This window comes from Chenopodium quinoa, unplaced genomic scaffold (genome assembly GCF_001683475.1).
Source record: "Chenopodium quinoa cultivar QQ74 unplaced genomic scaffold, ASM168347v1, whole genome shotgun sequence".
Lineage (NCBI taxonomy): Eukaryota > Viridiplantae > Streptophyta > Magnoliopsida > Caryophyllales > Amaranthaceae > Chenopodium > Chenopodium quinoa.
Genome location: NW_018742400.1, coordinates 168,780 through 189,367, shown reverse-complemented (window position 1 = coordinate 189,367; position 20,588 = coordinate 168,780). Strand labels below are relative to the sequence as shown.

Here is a 20,588-nt window from a genome sequence, read left to right as displayed (position 1 = left end):
AAAATCATAAATATTTACATCATAATATAGCATGATGAATAGTGAAACAACCATATCCATAAAAAAGGGCAAAATAAGAAAAGATAATCTTGACAAATATAATCTATTACCAAATTACAATATAATAACCAGATATGTATGTTTATTTCCTAAGAAAAAATATTTAATATGAAACAACAAATACAAAATGATATGTCTTTTTGCGAAATAAATAGAATAGAATTTCACACCTAACAGGTCGACTTCGTTTAGACCCAGGTTTAGGACCACACTTCTTCAATGGTTGTTTTGAATCGACCCTACAAAACGAAATAATAAGGTATAAAAATGATTTTTTTAAAAAAACAGTATAACCTAAAAAATAACTGAAGTATAATAAACCTTTCAGCCATTGCAAATGTATTCTCCTTTTTTCGAGCTTGTTTACTTCGTTTGTGATAAACTTTTAAGGGAGAAGAATCTTTAATCGACAAAATGGTAGACATTAATTGAGTTAAAAATAACGAATGTTAGGGTTTATGATGAAGACGTAAAAATTAAATTCATTCAAATATAATTAAAGCTAAAAAATGAAGTAGTTATGCGAATTATTTGGAAATGTGAAATTAAGTCGATAGTAATGGAATGTAACTGATAAAAATGGAGTGAACATGCAGAAAACGTGGGTGAGAAGAAGGAGGAGGAAGGCGGAACGATGGATGTGTTTGAAAAAAAGGCTATTTAAGGTTCGGGCCGCGCGCTAGCTGAACTTTAATAAATGGGCCGAGCGCGGGCCAGTTAATAGAACGGACTCACATGAGTCCGTTCTACACAATATTTTTCGATACATTAATATTACTAATCGAAAGCGGCCTCCTCCTAAGCATTTTGATCACTTGACCTTACTGAATATATTAGCTTTCTAATAATTCTGAATCCAGTATCAGAATAATACACACTTCGATGGACACCATTCTTTTCATTTTCCTTGTGAACAGTGTTGTTTTTCTTTTCCTCGTCACTTTTCAACCTCTCTCTCCTTAGTCTTCAGATTATGATCAGTTTGCAATTTGGTTCTTCTCTCTCCTCAAGGTGAGTTCTTTGATTTACCCTAATTTCTTGTAAAATTTTGATATGTCTCCATAATTTTTGCTTTTGAGTTCTGCTCTCTTTTTCTTTTGTAAATTTGTTGTTTCTTTCAATTTTCATTATCGATTATCGTTTTTGAGTAGTAGCTATGTGACTTCTCTAATGGAAACGGCTTCTAACCTCGGTTCTTCCACCGTCGATCGTAGTTTCCAGCGAACTCTTTCTCTCTCCTCAGTAATCGAGCTCAGCTTTCTGTTTCTCTCTCCTGGTTTGTTATATCGCAGCTCATTATCACTCATTTAACATTAATTTATGAATTTGGTTGATTATAGTGGTTTTGATTGAACATGATTTGGATATTGTGCAAAAGGTAGGGTTTTTTTTTATGTTTTTTATTTTGTTGATTTTTTTTTGGTTTGCAGCAAGATGACGAGACTTCTAAAATAGCAAGAGGGTTTTAATTCTTCTCCCTTTTCTATGATTTGAAATTTTTTATTGTGTATAGGACTTTAAAATTCTTTTGATTTTTCTGGTGTTTTATTTTTGTTTTATAAAATAGTTAGGATTTAGGTGTTTTAATTTTGAGTTTGATTTAGGATTTCTGATGATTTTTATAGATTACCTAATTGATTAGTTTAATTTTGTTTTTAGTTTCTCAATTTTTATTGATTTAGGGTTTATGATGAGTTTTGCTTTTGGTTTGTATCTTATCAGGAGCAATTCAGTCTAATTCATGTGATGAAAGTCGGAATAGGCATGCAAGCAAATAGATGGAGTTTGGTTGAATTCGGAATATGGCACCAAAATGGAATGCCTCATTTCTTCTCCCTGTGATTTTCTTTTCAGATTAGTTTATTCTTTCAATGTCATTTGAGGTTGTTTTTGACAAATATGGATTTGAGGAATGTAGCTTTGGATTTTTTTTAATGTTGTTTGATCCGAGTTACTACATCGATTTTTATGGATGCAAGTAGATTAGTAGATTTAGGTTTTAAAAAAATTGTTTCACTCGATTGATTAGTTTTTGGTTTCAATTTCATCGATTTATGTGAAAATTTGCCAAGGAGCGGTGTGCTGAGCTAGAGGAAGAAAGCTATAATTACCATTCAATCAAAGTATTTCCTACCAGATTATCAGTAAGATTATTTGACTCTTGGATTTACATTCAAAAATGACTCCAATTGGAATCACTTTTGGCAGATAAGGCTCGGTCGGCTTAAGAGAATGCTTTCTATACTCGTGAGAATCGCTTTTCACCTGAGGTTGTTGAATATCATCAGCTCACCATGCAGACTGTTGTTTATTTAAATGAGAGGAGTGAAGAAATAATGGAAGTTTACCCTGCCAAAGTACCAGGTGGAACTAATCTGAACACAATAGCCACAATGCCATCTTTATCACCTCCTGTTAACGCATCTGAGATTGTATTAAAAGATAACGCGACTTCAAAATGAGGCACATCAAGTGAGTCCTCTCTCGTCGTATACACAGCTAGGCATCCCTCCCTTTTCTTTTGGTCAAGTTCATAGTAGGTTCACATTGTATCCCTCTTCTTGTTTTCCACTTTCTTGAGGATGAACAAGATGTTGATGTATTGTTCTTTTCTATTGATTTTTTTATGTTTTCTCTCTCTCTCTCTCTCTCTCTCTCTCTCTCTTTCTCTCGATTTCAAATATTGATTGTATATGTTATTTTTTGGTAAAAGACTTTTTTATGATTTGTGGTTGTAGATTAGAAGAAAAATATAAGAGACCACGCCTCACTAATCAATATCGACCTCACTTCAATCGACTAGGACTCTGTAAGATTTTAATTTTATTTATTAAGTTTGTGTAAAGTTTTACTTTCAATTTCATTAATTGTAATTGATAATTGAATTGAAGTAGTGATGATGAAGTACTAAATTTTGGATGGATTTTGATCTGGAGTTGACTATGAAAGATTTATTGTGTTTTGGATACAATTTTTTCTAAGGTTGTGTCTCTCTTGCTATAATTTCCTTTACATTTCATGTCACTTATATTCCTTCTTATGGGTTCTACTTAAGATTTTTTTTTCAAACAATTTGGATAAATTTAGTCTTGTTTGCTAAAGTGTAGAGTTGGATTCATGATAAATGTAGCTAGCTAGGGTCAAAACATTTAGGAGATCAAGAAAATTGTTTTCCATTGTTTTATGTGTAGGAAAGCATCTTAATGATCTTGTTTAGCCTTTTTTAAGAGTTTAAGTTGGGTGATAGTATGAAATTCAGACAGAGATCTTTTGTGTTGTATGATCGTAAATTCGTAATGTCATATGTGTATGAGCACAATATCGTGTTAGATACTTAATTTAAGATAAATGTGGCAAGCTAGGAATAAAAAAGTTTAGGAGATCAAGATAAATGATCTAGAGTATTGACTGATATAAATAATAAAACATTAAAATGATTAGGCTTAGGTTCTTTAAGAAGTTGTTATGCAGTATGGTACTATGAAATTTAGATGGAAAATATATTGTGCCCTATAATTGTGATGTCATAGGGTGGAATGTATGAACACAGTATCAATTTTAGAAATTTTGATGTGCCTATGTTTTTCTTTATTATTCTCGCTTTTGCATCTATATTGTAATACATCAATGTGATTAACATTAGAGGGTAATTTACAGGTGATGCCTGTATGGGGGACATTGTGATGTTTGAACAAACTGTTTATGAAGGGTAATTGCCCTTTTGGCTTTGCAAAGTTGCATTTTCTTCTGAAATTCCTCATACGTACCTTTTTTCCATTGAATTTCAGTATGTAAATTCTTTGGCCCTTGCTTCATTCAACGCAATTGGGTGTTGCAGGTAAATAAATCGCCTAGAGGAGTGCTACTGGTCCTCCATGCGGTAAGAGAATTGTAGCTGGGTGTATAGTGAAAGAAAGTTATGGTGCTTCCAAGTAGCAGCATACATATCTGGTTAATTCTAAATCAGTGGTTAGCATACTACTTATTTTATAGTGTTACACTTTGTGATTAGAAAATGAACTATAATGTACTCTGTAGACTAGAATTTCCATGCTACATCACAATTTCACACTTTACACCCTTATTCAGCTCAATTTATTATCTTTGTGCCTCTAATTATGTAGCTTGGAGATTCTTGGTCAAGGGACGGATATAGTATTTCTATTACTTGTACCTGTAGTATAATGTTAACAGACTCATTTATTTAGTGCTAAATTCGTCATCAAATGGCGTCTTATTCTTGCCCCTCAAGTGTTTTTTCTTCCATGATAGCACAATGCTAGACCCTTTATGTTGATTATCTTCAAATGCCAAAAAAATATTTCTTTGCTCAAATATCATTTATCTTGACAGCAAACATGCTTAAAGATTTGGTATAGACTATCTTTTAATTTCCAAGTTGAGGTTCTCTGGAGCAAAGGCCACAAACTGCTACTTCCACTTCATCCCCTCTTAATTAAGGGCAGAAACTTCTACATATTGAACACATTGAGGCGGGTGAGAAATAGACCTTTTTTTTTTTTAGCTCTTTACATGCTGAAATTTATTATTAGATTGCTATTACTTAGAAGTGGTTGCAATTGTCCACCTATATTAGAGATGGGAAGATGAATCAGATAGATAGCGGGTTTTGAGAGAAAAGAATTGCAAGGAATCTCTCACCCGATCAAGTAGAGAAGCCCGAATTTAGGGAAATATATCAAAGAAGATGCTCAAAGGAGCCATGAATGGACTTAAAATCACTTGTTTTTTAATTCTTAATGTTGAAATACAAGGATAGATGAGAGTTGGCTTGTTTAATGTCACTTGGCACTACTAGGTCAAGTTCCACCAAAGTTTTAAGGCTTTGAGGGAAATCATACATACGAATACCCTCAACATTATCATCGATTTCCCATGGAGAAACGTGAGCAGTTATCAACAAAAGTAATGTAGTACTTTTTACCCCCTCTACTCTCGTGATTATTAAAATCACCAAAGTCACTATGAACAAGCTCTTGTACTTTAGTTTTCCTATCTACATATTTAAATTATTTCTTTGAAAACTTGGCTTCACCACAAATTTGACATTTTAAAAAATCAGTATTGGAAAACTGTGGGATTAAGTTTAATTGTTTAAGCCTTTTAATTGAATCAATATTAACATGACCTAATCTTAAGCTTGCATGCCATAAATCAATAGACTCAGCAATATAAGCAGAAGAAGTACTAGCATTCTTATTCATAGTATTAATTTTAACATCAAGAGTAAAAACCCTCCTGTGTAGGGAATATTTCAAGCTAAGCATCCCAAACTTGAGCCCCACTATGATCATACACTTAAGTATGGTGGCGTCCAAATGGAAGGAAGCTAGGGCAAAAGAGTCGCCAAAAAGTTTTAGGAACTTGTAAACCGTTCACAGGGTGAAGGTTACACCCCTTCACGATCCATATATGAGATCACTTACTCCATAGTGATCCAGAACCGTGACTGGATATTCAAGGAGGAAGGTGATTAGGGGATTTTGCTCCTACCAATCGGAGTGCGCCACGTGGACCAATCAGGTCCTGCCAAGTGTCTCCTAGTTGGAACTGTCAGGGCTTGCCACGTGGCACGCGCTTATTCGTCCACCTTGGACCTGTTATGTCACGACATGTGGCATACTCCATGCCTAATGGAGAACCCGGCCACCCAGGCCCAACTTCCGAGGGAAGCCCAATCAGCCCTAGGTTTACCTAAAACTAGGATGGACACGTTTCCCAAGGTTATAAATACCTCCCTTAATCCTCATTAAGGGAGACGCGGAAAACATTACGGAACACATTAATAACCGGCTGATCTCGCTAACAAAGCAAATTACCTACATTAAACACTCTCACCTAGAGAGACCTTATTACTTTAATTTCCGCATTAATTACTCCTTAATCAGGTACTAACTTGACCGTTGGAGGCGGAGCTCACAGGAGTCTCCGTTATTTTGCAGGTACAAGCGTCCAGTTCCAGTCTCGGAATTGTAACTCTCCCGCAGGACATCAGAAAACCCCGAAACATTTGGCGCCGTCTGTGGGGAGAGTACTTCAGAGATGGCATCCAAGTTTGTACCGACTCCTGAAGAGAGGCGTCCCCTAGACGACCCTCAAGTTCAGTCGGACCATGATACCGAAAGTGAATTTGAAGTTGAAGCTCATACAGCTTCAGACGGGACCCTAAGGGCCCGACGTACCCGTCATACCGAAAGGAGGGAACGGGAGCATCTTCAAACAGGAAGCGAGCCAGCAGGCGCACCGCCTGTTCGGCAACAGCCGACTGATGGGTCTGCTCCCATCACAAGGAACGAACTCATGACCTTCATGAGGGACTTCAAGGGAGAGATTCAAGAGTTGATCAACAAGAAGTCGACTGCTCCAGTTAAGGAGCAGTCGGCCAAGAAACCCTCCACTTCACTGAAGAGGAAGCCAGTTCAAGGGCGAGAGGCGACTCCTCATCCTAAATCTAGGAAGCGGGAGCCACCTGCCCTTGATTTCACAAAATTCCGTTATCCTACAGGAAATAGGAAACCTGTTCGTCATATTCAGGCGGACGGGTCGAAGCAAACATTCACAGATGCTCGGCTACTGCTAGAGCAGAAGAAGAGTGACCGATTGTCAGAGTCGGCCTCTACTTCAAACTTTCAAGACAGTTTGCGAAATGCCTCGATGAGGCATACTCAGTCGTACCATGAAAGTCAGTCAGGCGGCACCTCCCGTCAGTCCGGCTTTCATAGTGCCCAGGCGGTACCAAACTTACCATTTGTGCCGCAACAACAGTATTTTTTGCAGCCACCTCCATTTGGTGGACCTGCAGCAAAAAACGTCCAACCTATGGACTGGCAGCTACGGTTGCTTAGACTTGGTGAACAGCCGTCGGCCTTCTCCAAGGAAATTACTGAAGCCGCTCAGCCGGCCAAAGTGAAAAATGTACTAGTAGGCGCCTATGACGGCACTACTAACCCAGAAGACCATCTGATGGCATTCACCAACCTGATGTACCTTCAAGGGTTGGATGATCCCACTTGGTGCAAGTGTTTCCCAGCGACTCTCAAAGGAATTGCACAGCAATAGTTCGGCAACCTGCCGACTGGTTGTGTAAATAGCTTCAGGACGCTTGCTTACTTATTTGCCTCCAACTTCGCCATGAACATCCCTGCGAAGAAAACGACCCTTGATTTGGGAACAATTCAGCAGGGCGATAAGGAGGGACTTCGTTCTTGCATCAGGCGGTTTAACCTGATGAGAATACAGATTCAAGGGTTACCGGATGAGGTAGCTTATACTGACTTTTTCAGAGGTCTCAAAGACGGGTCTACCTTCAAATTTGATTTGGTTCGAAAAAGGGTGGCGACTCTTCAAGAGGCCTTGATTGAAGCAGAAGCCTATATACAGGCGACTGATCTTTGTACGATAAAACAGTCGGACGGGAAAAGGTTCGACAAAAGAGAAGGACGACAGAAACAGTCGTCTAACAAAGATGAGAAAAGAAAAGAGGTCTGGGCGGCTGATTCCTCTAAACAGCCGGCCCAGAAAAAGAAAAAAGAATTCAAACCATACTCCCCAAAGTATGCGTTTAACAAGGATAACCAATTTATCCTAAAAGAAATCAAGGGACGGATCTCAATTGAGAAGCCGGTCCCCATGAAGGGTTCTGCAAACAACCGGAACCAAGATAAAATCTGTGCTTATCATGATGACGTTGGTCATCACACCAATGACTGCATCAGTCTTATGCGGTACCTAGACCGCCTGGCTGAGCAAGGTGATCTTGACACTTATGTCAAGAAATCTACGGGGAACACTTCCTCAAAAAAGCTGTCGGCCAAAAAGAATCAACAGGCCGACAGCTCCGATACAGATGATGCAGTCGTCTACACCATTGCAGGCGGCTTCTCAGGAGGCGGCCCCACTATTAGGGGCAACAAAGATAACATAGGTGGTTAGAGGTAAATTCCGTTCACCAAGAACGGCCGTCCAAATATACATTTCCTGAGATTGTCATCACTGAAGAGGATCTAGGAGGGGTAAGGGGCCGCATGAAGACCCTCTCGTTATTGAATGTAAAGTGGCCAACCAGAGAGTTGGCCGAATCCTCATAGATACCGGGAGCTCCTCAGATCTCATCAGCAGCAAATGTCTGTCGAAACTGAAATATCAGACTGATTGCATACATCCGGCCTCCCACCCTTTAGTAGGGTTTGGAGGAGGAGTCGTCCACCCACTGGGACGAGTAGATTTACCCATTCGCCTGGGCGAAAAAGGGGAAGGACGACACATGGTAGTCCGGTTCCTAGTAGTAGAGGAACTCTCGGCCTACAACATGATTATGGGTCGACCAACCCTGAATAATTCCAAGGCTGTTATAATCCCGTCTCTTATGTTGCTCAAGTTTGAGAGGGATAATGGAACAGTCGGCTCCCTAAGGGGAGATCAGAGGATGGCCCGAGAGTGCTATCTCTCGGATGTCAAGCCCACTGTTATGGCCATTGGGTCAAGTGGTGAAAAAACAAACCTTGACAATGTCAAGGAGGATGCGCCTGTTCAAGAAGCAGGCGGCAAAAAGAGAAAGGCGTCCCAGACAGAGTCCGCAAGAAAAGCAAGAAAATAACAATCATTGGCAGAGGAGCGGCCGGATGAGTTCCGCCCTCAGCCGGCTGGTGAGCATGCGGACCTGATCTTAGACGACTCACGTCCTGACCGAACAGTCAAAGTTGGGACGACTGCTCTGAGAAACCTTGGTGACGACTTTCACAACCTATTGAAAGAATACAAGGACATCTTTGCATTCGAAGTCCATGAAATTCCAGGCATTAGTCCTGATCTGGCGGTACATAAACTCGCCGTGGATCCGAAAAAGAAGCCGGTACGGCAAAAGAAGCGGAACCATGGCGAAGAAAGAAGTCAGGCGGCAGCCGCCGAAGTTAAAAAATTACTTGATGCAGGGTTCATTCGGCAATGTTACTTCCCAGACTGGGTTGCAAATGTGGTGCTTGTTAAAAAGCCGAATGGCACCTGGCGAATGTGTGTAGACTACACAGACTTAAACAAGGCGTGCCCCAAAGACAGTTACCCTCTGCCTAAAATTGATAACCTGGTCGACTCAACAGCCGGCCATGCCTTGATGAGTTTTATGGACGCCTATTCTGGTTTCCATCAAATTCCCTTATGGAAGAAAGATCAGGAGAAGACGGCCTTCTTCACTGATCAGGGGTTATACTGTTACACGGTCATGTCGTTTGGTCTTAAGAATGCCCCGGCTACCTTCCAACGAATGATAAACACTGTGTTCTTTGATCAGATTGGGAGAAACGTCGAGGCATATATTGATGATATGATTGTCAAGACTAAACTTCAGAAAGATCATCTGTCGGACCTCCGAGAAACTTTCGCCACACTCAGGCGGCACCATGTCATGCTCAATCCCAAGAAATGTGTATTTGGAGTTGAGTCTGGGAAATTTCTCGGATTCCTTATCAATCAGAGAGGAATAGAAGCGAACCCTGAGAAGGTGCAGGCGGTCATTGACATGCAGTCGCCTCGTACCATCCGAGAGGTTCAGGAGTTAACAGGTTGTCTGGCGGCCTTGGGAAGATTTCTAAGCCGATCAGGCGACAAATGCCTATACTTTTTCCAGGCAATTAAGAAAAAGGCAAGGTTTGAATGGGGGCCGGATGCTGAGGCCGCCTTCCAGAAATTAAAAGTTCACTTGCATTCCTTGCCGAGGCTGGTCAGCCCTTTGCCCAAAGAGGTTCTCTACATGTACCTGGCCGTCTCTGATCATGCGTTAAGCGCTGTTCTCCTTGCTGAAAGGGACGGCTGTCAGCTCCCGGTCTACTTTGTCAGTCACGTACTGAAAAATGCCGAGTTGAGGTATCCCCTAGTGGAGAAATTTGGTCTTGCACTCTTCATGGCTGTTAAAAAATTGAAGCCCTACTTTTTGGCACATACAGTCGTCGTGTATACAGACCAACCTATCAAGCGGCCGCTGACCATCATGGAGTCGTCAGGCCGAATGATCAAATGGGCCATAGAAATACAGAGCCTCGAAGTTACTTTCGAGCCTAGAAAAGCAGTGAAGGGGCAAGCCTTTGCTGACTTTATTTTAGAGATGACTCGTCCTCCTGACTCTCAAGTTCCAGACCAAGTATGGAAGGTATATGTGGACGGAAGCTCTACTTCAAATGGTTGTGGAGCAGGCGTCATATGTCAGTCGCCAGAGGGCGACAGGTTCGAGTATGCTCTACGCTTCAGTTTTCAGGCTTCAAACAATGAGGCAGAATATGAAGCTTTACTAGCCGGGATCCGCATGTGCAAGGCGGCAGAGGCAAGAAAAATAGACGCCTGTTCCGATTCACAATTGATAGTGAGTCAGTACAATGGCGATTACGAAGCAACCCATCCGGCCATGATCAAGTATTTACAGGCGGTCCGACAAGCAGTCGGCTCCCTTGAGGATTTCCATCTGATCCAAGTGCCGAGATCAGAAAACAACCAGGCGGATGCACTGTCAAAATTAGCATCATCCGCCTCCTCTGATACTCCTCGAACTGTTTTTTGGGAAGTAATGGAGAAGAGAAGCATCGAGGAAAACCCTATTGGAATCCTAGACAGAAGCTCAACCTGGATGGATTCAATCAGGGCATATCTGACAAACGGTACACTGCCGGATGATCCTCAACAGGCGGCAGCACTGAAAAAACGAGCCACCTATTTTGAAATGATAAAGGGAGAACTTCACAAGAGGGGGTACCTTCAACCATTCTTAAAGTGTGTTACTCCAGAAAAGGGACGAGAGATACTAGATGATCTTCACTCTGGTTACTGTGCTTCTCATATAGGTGGTAGGATGCTTGCTCAAAGGGCAAGGCGGTAGGGCTACTTTTGGCCTACTTTGGAAGCAGATGCAATGGAGATGGTGAAAAAATGTGACAAGTGCTAAAGGTTTGGCAAACTAATTCACCGTCCGGCTACTGACCTCACTACCATTCACAGCCCACTACCGTTTGCTAAGTGGGGCATGAACATTCTGGGTCCATATACGCCTGCTACAGGCGGAAGGAGGTACATACTTGTTGCCGTCGACTACTTCACTAAATGGGTAGAGGCAGAGGCTGTAAAGGGAATCAAGACGAAAGATGTAATTTCATTCATTTGGAAAAACGTCATCACTCGGTTCGGGGTTCCCATGTCTATGGTTTTTGATAATGGTCCCCAATTTGAGACGCCTGTTCTCAAAAGCTGGTTGGGTGATCAAGGAATTGCAAACTACTTTGCATCTATCGGCCGTCCACAAGCAAACGGCCAGGTAGAATCCTTTAATAAAATCATCTCAGACGGTCTCAAGAAAAAGATTGAACGAGCAGGCGGCCTATGGGCGGATGAACTACCACATGTTCTCTGGGCCATTAGGACGACTGAAAAAGGGGCGACTGGAGAAACTCCATTCCTCCTAACTTACGGTGCGGAAGCTGTTCTTCTAATAGAACACTACGAGCCGACTCTTCGAGTGATGCTATATGACGAAGAGGCAAACTGGGAAGCCATGCGCCTGACATTAGACTCACTTCCTGAAAAGAGGGGCAATGCTGTCTTGCGCCATGAGATCTATCGCCTGAGAATGACTAGATCATACAATAAAAAAGTACACAGGCGTCCACTCAAAGTAGGGGACTTTGTACTTAGAAAAATGGAAGCAGTTGGTAGGGCTAATGAGTCTGGCAAACTAACTCCCAACTGGGAAGGACCCTACCGTATCTATGAGGAAGTCAGGGACGGTACCTACCGTCTGGAAACACCAGACGGACAACCGTTGCCTCGAACTTGGAATGTAGATAATCTTAAGAAATATTTCTTTTGAATGATGCAAATAGTCAAGAGCTACTTAATAAAAGTTTGCACTTACTATTCAATTTTGTACTACGAGGGGCATGCCGTCTGTACCTTTACAGTCGGCTACTCTCCATTGAGTTTTTCACTCTATCTTCAGAGGGGCATGTCGTCTGTACCTTTACAGTCGGCTACTCTCCATTGAGTATTTTACTCACAATACTTAGCTAAAAAGATAAGGGCCTGGCCGACCCTGTGCCTAACAGGCGGCTACCCTCCTTTTACTTAGCACCTACGTTCACCAAGAACTTACCAAGGCCACAGGCCGAATGATCAGACCAGGCGCCAAGCCAACTGATCCAATCTTCAAAACTAATACGACCTGTCCCAACATCATAGCAGGCGTCCGGCGGCATCCCTCCGGATGAAATTCGTCGCAGAGAGCAGCTCCCTTTTGGGTGGAACATTGTTCTATAAACTAATTACACGGCACCTATACGACTGTCCCCAAGGGCAACCACGTAGCCGTTTTTGAGACAAGGATAACTCTATCACTAACCAAACCAGTGGTAGCAGTTGACATCTGAGTCAGATGACCGCATGTATTACTTGGGATAAATACAGGGGGTACCTATTGAGTTAATAGCCAACAAACATTGGCGAATCAAGGGGTCTAGCCGGCCTTCGCCGTCTGGTACCTCTACTTCTCAAACAAAAGTGACGGCGACTGAGTATCTCCAACGTTATCTCATAAGTCACTCCCTCAAATTTGGTATGGAACCTGAAAGGTTTGAGTCGTCCGCCTGTTTTTAACAAACAGGGGCACTCAAACCCCTATTCCTACTAGGTAACCTATTGAGTTAATAGCCAACAAACATTGGCAAATCAAGGGGATCAGCCGTCCTCCGCCGCCTGGTACCTCTAATACTCAATCTAGATTGTGACGAATACTAAGTAACTCCTATGTTAACTTAATAGTCACTCAAACTTAGTACGGAGCCTAAAAGGTATGAGTCGTCCGCCTGTTTTAACAAGCAGAGGCCCTCAATCACTACTCTTGCTAGGTTAAAAAATTATGAGTTAAAAGCCAACAACATTGGCAATAAAGGGAAACAACCGGTGCCCGCCGCTTGTTTTCTCTACTACTCAATTCCTTGGCGACTAGGTAATACTTTATTTACTTGGTCAGACCACTTTCCTACTTGGTTAAAATTACAAAAAGACAGGCCCGCCTGCCTAAAAAGGATCCAGACAAAATAATTCGAATACCAATTGGATAATGGCCGACTGATCGTCTATCCTGGAAACAGACAACCAGTCGTCCAGGGGCATAGGCGGCGCACTAACTATCCGTACCTGTCTGCAACGTTCGGCCATGTAAAATAGTCGGTCTAGTAAACAATTGGATATTAGATATGGAATACTTAGACAAATTCCAATTAGATATGGAATACTTAGACAAATTTGAAGCAAAACAAAAATTCATTAAAAATAAGCCGGTCATTAAAGACCAGCAAAATATTCAAAGCCCCGGCCCCCTGGCCGGGTAAATACAAAGCAAACGGCACGCAGGCCGTGGAAAGAATACATAAAGCTTAAGAAGGGGGCAGTTCAGTATTAGCAGCTGCCGCCTGGTCAGCACTCTTCTTGCTGGACTCGGCTTCATCTGCATCCTTTTTTGATGCCTTACCCCCAAGCGGCACAAGCGCCACTACCGGCTCCTCCTCCTCCGACTCCTCCCCCAACGCCTCTTCTTCAGCAGCCGCCAGGATTTGTTGATTATATGCATCCGAGCACTGGCGGTACGTTCTTTCCCAAGAGGCAAAGTCAGCACTGGGGAAGAGGCGGCCCCAGGTCATGCGCTGGATTTGAGCGGAGTCTTTCATCATCTCCCGGACCAGCTCTTTCTTCTCTTGCTCGGCCTTTTCCGAGAGCTCTTGGGTAAGACTCTTCTCCTGGGTCACCAGGCGTTCCTTTACGCTCGCCAAGGATTTCTCCATGGCTTCGTAAGAGTACATTTTCAGGCGAAGAGGTTTCAGCTCGGCCTGGAGATTTGTGATGGTCGCCTCCAGCTCGTCATTCTTCTTCTGGGCCGCCTCTAACTGAGCCCGAACAGCGGCGGTAGCCTGCGCCTGATAATAAAGAATATCAATGGTCAGTACTTCATTTTGGGCAATTTGAAACATTGCCTTATCACAGTCAGAGGCGGCCATAGCTTTTGCAGCCTTTACCTCTTTGTTTTTCCGATCAAGCGGCTTGCGAAGGCCGTTAACTCGGAGCAGGGCCTAAGTACAAAAAAAAAAAAAAACAGGCGTCAGTTTCCAAAAAAGAAAACAGTCGTCCAGAAATTCAAATACTCAAAAAAAAAAATGCTAAGTATACCTCAGCAAGGACCCCTGCAATCCCGTCAAGGTCAAGGTTGCCGACACCCCTGACCGCCTCCCTTTCAGCTGGAGGAACTGCCCTGATCATAGACTTGGCCATCTCTGCCAAGTCAGGCTCCTGGGGGCCGGCTGCATCAAGCATAAACAAACGGATTAGACTTAGTAAAAAAAGGAGCAAGTCTAAAATTTACAAGGACAACTTCATACCTCTAGGCGGCCCAGTTGGAGCTTTAGAAGAAGTGGCCGGCTGTTTCTCAGCCGCCACCTGTTTCCTGGCAGAACCAGGAGAGCTCCCAACAGTCGTCTTCCGGGCCTTGGGGTCCGGCTGTTGGGAAGATGAAGCTCTTGGAGCACCCGTCTAAAAAAAGAAGAAAAAAGTCAGTATATGCATAAACACTCCAAAAAGAGGGTGAAAGGTTCGGAGCTCACCAAGGGTGCCCCCTTCTTGGGGGAGTCGGTTGAAGCTTGTTTCATAATAGAGGCCCGCAACATGGCCGCCGCAGTCTTGGAGGCGGTGATTTTGCTCATGGCGTCAGCTGCAAAAACAAACAGCAAAGTTAATAAAAGATAAACAACAAATGTATGAAACAACAGAGTATTCGACAGGCCGACTACCTCTTGAGCACCGACTGCTGAGGCCGCAGGCGGCCAAAAAGTACTCCTCATAGAGCCACTTGAAGCTCGGGACGCAGTGCAGGGGTACTTGCTCTCGTACCCCTGAAGTAGAGTCGACCCTCGACTCTACTTTAAAGAGTCCTTTATCAAGGATCTCTTTCTTAGCCTTGGGGGGAACAGGCGGCATGCTACGGCCGCCTGCAAGAAGGGGCGGATTCCTGTTCCACCTATTGAAGCGCTTGTTCTGCTTAATGTCAGAACTCTCAATGATGAGGAAGGTGCTCCGCCAGTCCTTCCACTTGTTTGCTTTACCTCTCGTCATGAGGTAGCCCCTGTGGCTTGTCAATTGATACCAGCCGGTACCGCCTGTCTTAGGGGTCCGGCTGAGATAGTTCATATGGGAGAAAGCCTCGAAGCTCGGCTCCACCCCGTGCAGTTCGCACCCGGCCACATAGCCGAGTACGTTGACCCAAGAGTTTGGGGCTAACTGCCATAACCCCAACTCATACCCATCCAAAATCCGCTGAACAGCCGGATGTAATGGGAAGCGAAGCCCTGCCTTGATGGCCGCCTCGTAGCAGCCAAAGCAGGAGCTTTCGTAACTGGAACCAGCCGGCCAGACGACTGTGTCTTCTGGATCCGGCACAAACACTAGAAAATCGGGTCCCATGGTGTGGTTTGCAATAAAGCTCTCCACTTTCTCTTGCATGGCTGTGATTCGGCCCCGAGGTACCGTGCAGTAGTAGGGGGTATTTAGCTCTCGGTAAGAGGCGGATGGTTCCTCCCAATTGTCCCCCTTCTCAACTGCGTGAGAAAGTCTCGCCTCTTGCAGGCGGCTGTTTTTCTCTTATGTACCCAAAGAAGCATGGCCAGAAGAGCTTGACGAGGAATCGTCCTCGGACGAGTCTGAAGAGGACGACTCCTCCCCTCTCCCGGAGGGGCCCGCCTCCTCTCTTTGAAAAGGAGCAGATTTTTTAACTGTTAAATTGGAAGGGGTCACTATGACTCCCCCCACAGAATTGCCGGCATCCAGGCCGCCTTGTCTCACTTCAACATCTGGCGCCTGGTCAGATGTTTCACTAATCGGCACCCTGTGGGAGGAGCCGTCTGAATTTGAGATCCTAGCTGTCTTTTTCGTTCTGGCCATCCTGCTCTGCATAGACACAGATACAGTCGGACTTTGTATAAAGGGAAAAGATGGGTCCGGAAAAGGGCAGGCGGCACTCCTAGTCCTAGATTCAGCCGTCCCCGGTGACCGGCTGATCACTAACCTAGGTCGTGTCGTGTGCTTCCGTGGTGCCATTTCAGAAAATAAAAAGAAAATTAAGAGTAAGAGAACTGAGTTACCTGAACGAGTGACGGTTGATGAAGTTCTGAAAATCCTGTGCAGTCGGCTTGTCAGAACAGGCGGTAGGCAGAAAAAGTCCAAAATGTCAGAGCAAGTTCAGGGGCCCGAATGTTCTCAAATAGTTCTCAAAGTGTGAAAATGACTCAAGGCAACTCTCCCTTATATAGGCGAAGTGAGAAGGCGAAGGGTTACTTTCAGAATTCAAAATTTGGGCGGGATAATCTCTCGTCCTTTCGCCGACTGACACCTGTAGCTGGCCGTCGCCCGTTACAGTGCGACACCTGTCACATGTAACGCGTGACCAATCACGTGCCACTTGTGAGGGGCAAATGATTAGGGGATTTTGCTCCTACCAATCGGAGTGCGCCACGTGGACCAATCAGGTCCTGCCAAGTGTCTCCTAGTTGGAACTGTCAGGGCTTGCCACGTGGCACGCGCTTATTCGTCCACCTTGGACCTGTTATGTCACGACATGTGGCATACTCCATGCCTAATGGAGAACCCGACCACCCAGGCCCAACTTCCGAGGGAAGCCCAATCAGCCCTAGGTTTACCTAAACCTAGGATGGACACGTTTCCCAAGGTTATAAATACCTCCCTTAATCCTCATTAAGGGAGACGCGAAAACATTACGGAACACATTAATAACCGGCTGATCTCGCTAACAAAGCAGATTACCTACATTAAACACTCTCACCTAGAGAGACCTTATTACTTTAATTTCCGCATTAATTACTCCTTAATCAGGTACTAACTTGACCGTTGGAGGCGGAGCTCACAGGAGTCTCCGTTATTTTGCAGGTACAGGCGTCTGGTTCCAGTCTCGGAATTGTAACTCTCCCGCAGGACATCAGAAAACCCCGAAACAGAAGGTACAAATCCAACCTAAAAGAGATTGAACCCTAAACCTGTTTAATCTATGTTAGTGAAATATTAATGCACAAACAAATCTATTATTGGTGATCACTTGAATTAAAATCATATTAGAATTAAAAGCATATTAGTCTAATTAATATTATTAATTATCTTATTAAACAAGATTTTAAATACAAATTCCCTTTAAACCTGCAAGAGAGGGCGTGATCAAGAAATAATATCAAGAAACAACAATAATAATAATTTTAGACACAACCATCATCGTCACAATAATATTCTCAAAGGATAATAATATTATTGGCAAGATCATAGGCGAGATACTAATATAATTAATAACAAATCCTAGCATGTCACTAAGAAATACTTTAAAGATCAAAGATTTAGCCCTAACATGATACTAACATGATAGAAGAAAATAGGAAGCAACCTAAACATGATACTAGAAAGCATTAAAGACATCCTAACATGATGCTAAGAATCAAAATAATCTAAACATGCTTTCTAAAGAAATAGAGCAATAAAACTATTTACTTTGTTGCCTCGTATCTCTTTCTACCAAAACAATACACACATTAATAACTTCAATGAAAATATTAAATCAAACAATTAATTTAAATAATTGAAATAAGAATTTGGGACCAAACCATCAAGAAATTATCAACCTTTCACGTCTAGGGCGAGGACAACTTCGAGCTTGGTTAGGTGCATCTAAGACTCGTGAATGCGATATTGTATTTAAAAAAGGCTACGCTTAGAAAGAGGGAGAAAGAACAAGCTTCTAGCTTTGAGAGAGAAGATAATTAGGTTTAGGCGATTGTTTATGATTGAAAACGGGGAAATAACCCCCTATAGAGAAAGTATCCAGAACGTTTAGACAAGAGTCAGATTTTAACTTGAAGTAAAACAGCCCCTATCGCGATGCGATAGGCTCTTTGCAGTGCGATGGTGCGATTATGATCAAGTCCTGCATGGAGTCCTTTTCCTAATAAAATTAGGTAATTAGACTCCGTAATTATCTTAATTAAAATCAGCTTTATGTTTAAAAACACTTGTTTTATTTCAAATTAAATTCTTTATCTTTTATAAATAAAAGTATAATTATTAATCCTAATTCCATTAGAATTTAAAATTAACCTTCTAGTAACTCTAGAAAATTAAAGGCAATCCTAATAACATTAGGAATAATAATTAATGGGCTCTCCACTTGATCCTTGGGCCATATAAAATCATTTTGGGCCCAATTTATTGTTTTGGCCATAACTTCCTCATTATTCATTGAAATTTGGCTTATAATATATCGTTGGAAAGCTCTTTTCAACCCAATCCAACTACACTATTATTGGACCTATATCATGGACCACACTAAATTGGACTGGACATTTTCCATAATCAGGGTACGAAAGAAATATTTTAAAAAACAGAATGAAGTATTTTTATTAAAAGCAGATGCATCAGAGACTCTTTCATATTATACCTCTTTTGATAATCAATATCGTGAAAGATATTCATCACTGGGTTTGGTTTATGGGGAGACACAATAAGGTGTCTATAGAAGCCCCTTGATTGAGTTTGGAAAAACATAGGTGTCAAAAACAAAAGTCAAAGTAGCGATAGGGATGAAGAATGATTCCGAACGTTCTGCGATCCCAAATCATTCTTGCAACATCAATACCTGCAAACTAGCATTAGTTTAAACAGATAAAAGAGTTAGAAATGCGTATCTTGCACCGTCGAGTACACATCGTTTGAGTAACCATTTTTTGCTGCATTTTTTACGACCTTCCTCAAGCTAAGGGAATATCGTCGAAGACAGCTCCACTTGTAGCTGTCTTCACTTTTTCTGTTACAGTCCTCCGTAAGCTAGGGAACATCGTCAAAGATAACTTCGCTTGTAGCCATCTCTCGTTTTCGTGACAATTCTCCACAAGCTACTAAACATTGTCGAAGGTGACTCTGCTTTTAGTCATCTTCAGTTGTTTGTGACAACCCTCCATATCTTAGGGAACGTCGTTGAAGATCATTTTGCTTGTACGATCCTCAGTTTGCTAATGCTTTTCTTTAATATCTGCCATACTGTTGCTTTGTTGTATTTTCCTATGAACTAATATCTTGGTGCTTGCGATGAGCCAATGTTAGGTTCTTAAGCTAAGTTAGACGATCATCATTAGGTTGATCACTTACTACGATTGTAATCGAGCCGACTACTAATCATTTCAACTTGCTTATAGGGGCTAGCTGGCGTACCAAGGAACCCAATTTGTTAAATAAGGTCTACATAAAATAATATGGGGCCTAAGTAGTTGAATTGCTGAGGAAAGAAGACTGGCGCTTGCTGCAACAGGCTTATCGTGATGCGCCAGGATTATCACGTCGCGACGGAGTCGGGGGTTTTCGGATTTAAACCACTTCTTCCTCATTTCGCCGCTGCACTTCTTTTTTTTTGCACGAGTTCGCAAAATCTTCACTTTGCTCGTTCTCCTTCGTTTCTTAACGAAATCCGCTCAAGTTGTTTTGCAAATCAAAGCTTGTCATCTCTAGCTAGTTTGCCGATCAATGTAATTTTTCCTCAAATTCACTCTATTTTTGGTGAATTTGGTGCATTTTTGCTCGCGGATTTTCAAAAAATTCAAAATAAATTTTGTTTGTTTTGCTTTGTTTGTTGATTTTCTTGCCATTAAACCACTTATTTATGTTTGTATATTGCCTTCGGAGTATTTTAAAACTTGTTTGGCTCAATTTTTATAAGAAACGAGGAATTTTCCATTGTTGAACACCTTGAGTTCATGAACATATTGTGGCTTGTTATTCATGTTTCTACTTGCTTTACATGCTTAATTTGGCACAATATTTTCTATAATATTGCGAAAAATTGTTGATTGCTGAAAAAATGCTTGTTATTTTCGAATAAAAAACATGCTTTGTTTTTGTACTACGTACTCTATTTTTTTACGAACATGGTATCATGCGGCTAGGCAAACTTTAGATACTATAGAACCATAAATTTAATGTTAATTTTATGTTCTTGAATATGATTAGCATGACTCGTTGTGGAGCATCTGGCTCTCGTTCTCGCGGGGCTCACTGGGAGGACGAGCCTGTTGACATAGGCGAGGGGACTTCCACTAGCCTTGGGGAGTTCCTTGAGTGGGATGGGAAGACTCTGTATTTCGCGCCTAAAATCCACATTTCAGAGCGCGTTTGGCGCGGTATGACTGATGAGCGGGTTTGTTGCCATGGTTTGGGAAACGATACCATCGGTCATTTATATGACACCTGCTTCCTCAACAACACGGAGCTGCGCGCGTTGTGGGAGTCATGTGGTTTGAATCCTTTGCTGCAGGCCACTAGGGCCCTCTACTTTTTATGGTTAATCCACTTTATCGTACGTGCTTTGGTGGAGTTCTTTTGGGACACCACCAACACGTTCCATTTTCCATGGGGTGAGATGACCGTCACTCCCCTCGACTTTT

The 20,588-nt window shown here is 42.3% G+C and overlaps 1 long non-coding RNA gene across 7 annotated transcripts; it reads left to right on the top strand.

Moving 5' to 3' along the window:
* Nucleotides 1-937: 937 nt before the first annotated feature.
* On the top strand, nt 938-4,307 carry LOC110704303. Of its 7 annotated transcripts, none has more exons than XR_002507909.1 (5): nt 938-1,071; nt 1,275-2,532; nt 2,799-2,869; nt 3,718-3,769; nt 3,899-4,307. It is a non-coding gene; the product is annotated as an uncharacterized LOC110704303 (long non-coding RNA). The 7 variants fall into 7 exon arrangements; XR_002507902.1 differs by having other exon boundaries at nt 1,215-2,532; XR_002507901.1 differs by having other exon boundaries at nt 1,212-2,532.
* Nucleotides 4,308-20,588: the final 16,281 nt, after the last annotated feature.